This window comes from Euphorbia lathyris, chromosome 2, assembly GCF_963576675.1.
Source record: "Euphorbia lathyris chromosome 2, ddEupLath1.1, whole genome shotgun sequence".
Taxonomy (NCBI): Eukaryota; Viridiplantae; Streptophyta; class Magnoliopsida; order Malpighiales; family Euphorbiaceae; genus Euphorbia; species Euphorbia lathyris.
In genome coordinates, this window is record NC_088911.1 from 13,826,123 (window position 1) to 13,828,984 (window position 2,862).

The window sequence follows — 2,862 nt, forward strand, 5'->3', positions numbered from 1 at the left end:
GTCTGGCTTTGTTCCTGACTACGTTACCTTGTTCGTCAAGTTTGTTTCGAAATACCCACTTTGTCCTTATGGTCTTTTGATTCTTCGGTTTAGGCACTAAATCCCATACTTCGTTTCTCCTGAATTGATCAAGTTCTTCTTGCATCACATTGATCCAGAATTCATCGTGCTCAGATTCTGAGAAGTTTTTCGGTTCATGAACTGAGACGAACGCAACATTACTGAGATATCTCCTGAGTTGATTTCTGTTCATCAGGGTGTTCTCAGCAGCATCAAGAATGGACTTCTCTGAGTGTCCTCTTGGAACCTTGATCTCTTTTGGCAGTGTGGAGTTTTCAAAAGTCGGTGTTTCAACAACCTCTGCAGGATTATATTGGTCAGAAAAAAAAAAAATTCAGGTTCACTCTTACCATTGGTCAGCCCTTGAGGTAGTGACTCAATGGCTCCGTTTTGATCAGCGGAAGCTGCGCATGGGTCATCTTCGGTAGGCTGACTTATCTTCCCTATAGGGTCAACTTCATCGAACTCAATATGTACAGACTCTTCTACGACCTGAGTTCTTTTATTAAACACCCTATATGCTTTGCTGTTAGTTGAGTAGCCTAAAAAGATAGTTTCGTTAGCTTTAGAATCAAACTTAGCAAGGTTGTCTTTCGTATTAAGGATAAAACATTTACAGCCAAAGGCACGAAAGTATCCAATGTTGGGTTTTCGTCCTTTCCAAAGTTCAAAGGGGTTTTTCTTAAGTATAGGTCTAACTAGAGCCCTGTTGAGTATATAGCATGCTGTGTTAACAGCTTCACCCTAGAAATATTTTGGAAGCCTATTCTCACTCAGCGTTGTCCTAGCTATTTCGACTAAGGTTCTGTTCTTCCTCTCAACTACCCCATTTTGTTGAGGAGTTCTAGGAGCAGAAAAATTATGGTCAATGCCGTTGACTTCACAGAATTCATCAAATTGTTGATTTTTGAATTCTCCGTCATTATCACTTCGGATGTGAGCTAATTTTAGGTCTTTATCATTTTCAAGCCTTTTAACTAATGTTGAGAACATCTCAAAGGCTTCATCCTTGCTACTCAACAGGATTACCCAAGTGTACCGAGAAAAGTCATCTACAATGACCAAGGAAAATCTCTTACCACCCAAGTTCAGCGGCTGGACTGGTCCGAAAAGATCCAAGTGTAGCAACTCTAATGGACGCTTGGTTGAGACTACATTTTTGCTTTGAAAGGATTTTTTAGTTTGTTTACCTTGCTGACAAGCATTGCACTACTGATCTTTTTCAAACTTGAGTTTGGGCAAACCCTCAACTAATTGCTTTCTTGCTAATTTGGCTAGGAGGTCCATGCTTACATGACCAAGTCTCCTATGCCATAGCCAGGAATTATCTTCCTTTGACACTAAACATATATTTTTTGAAAACTTCTTTTCTAAGTTTAGCATAAAAACATTTTCAACACGAGGGGCAGTTAAAATCAACTCATTTGTTTTTCCCTCGAGTATCCTACACTCAGTGGCATCAAATACAACCTTTCTACCGCTGTCACACAGCTGAGATACGCTCAATAGGTTATATTTAAGACCCTTGACTAGGGAGACTGACTCAATAATAGGATTACCACCAACGATACCTGACCCTACTATCTTACCCTTTTTGTTGTCTCCAAAACTTACATTTCCTCCTCGTTTATGCACAAGTGTGATGAACTGAGTTTCATCACCAGTCATATGCCTCGAGCATGCGCTGTCAATGTACCATAGCTTTGACTTCTCTGCGCACCTCAGGCTCACCTGCAATTGAACTAGTTATCTTTAGGTACCCAATTCTTTTTGGGTCCTTGTTTGTTAGAGCTAACAGGTGATGCATCATATTTAAGTTTGTGACGGCATACATTTATGGTGTGGCCATCTTTTCCACAAAGTCACAAAAAACTACCCTTTGAGGGTATTTCCATTTTTGGTCAGCACGATGGTGCTGAGCATACCAACACACTTTTATAGTGTGTCCTCTCTTTCCACAACAGTCACACTGACTGTTCTACTGAGTGTACCGCCTTTGCTGACTAGTACCTGAATACTCAGCTTTTGGATAGTACCTTTTCTTAGCCGATGAACTCAGCTAGTTCTGTATGGATGTGATGTCCTTTCTCAGCTTTTTAGAGTCTGATTGGACTTCAGAGACAAACCCGTGCATGATTTTCAAGTTTTCATCTTGCCTGGTATTGTCCTGGAGAAGATGACGGAGGTCACTGAGTTTGACCTCTTCAATCTCATCACACCGCCTGCTGAGTGCTCTTATTTTCTTGTTACACTTTTTGATCAGTGTATAGAGATCAATCAGGGCATTAACCATTTCATTTCTGAGCAAGGGTATAGATGTTACCTTATTAGAGTGTTCCTCATAGTCAGACCCATCGGAGAGGTCAGCTTGCTCAGATCGACAGTTGTCAGCGGATTCGTCAGCCATAAAATAGATGTTTGCTGACTCAATGGCATCAGCTTCTGATGAGGTTGACTCATCACTATCACTCCATGTGGCCACCATTGCCTTTCTACTACCTTTCTTTTCTTTCTTCAGAGTAGGACAACTTGATTTGATGTGCCCAGCTTGATGGCATTCGAAACAAGTAACAGGCTTGGAGCTGTCCCTCTTGTGTCTGCTGTCGCTAGACTCAACTTTGTACTTATCGCTTCTTTTAAATGGCCTTTTGCTGTTCTTGTCATTTTTCCTAAACAACTTCTTCATCTTCCTGGTAAACATGGCCATCTCCTCATCATCTGATGAGTCAGCTTCCGTTGAGTCAGCTTTTATGACAAGAGATTTTTGCTTCTTGTCCTCAATCTTTTCTTTGGCCTCAAAAT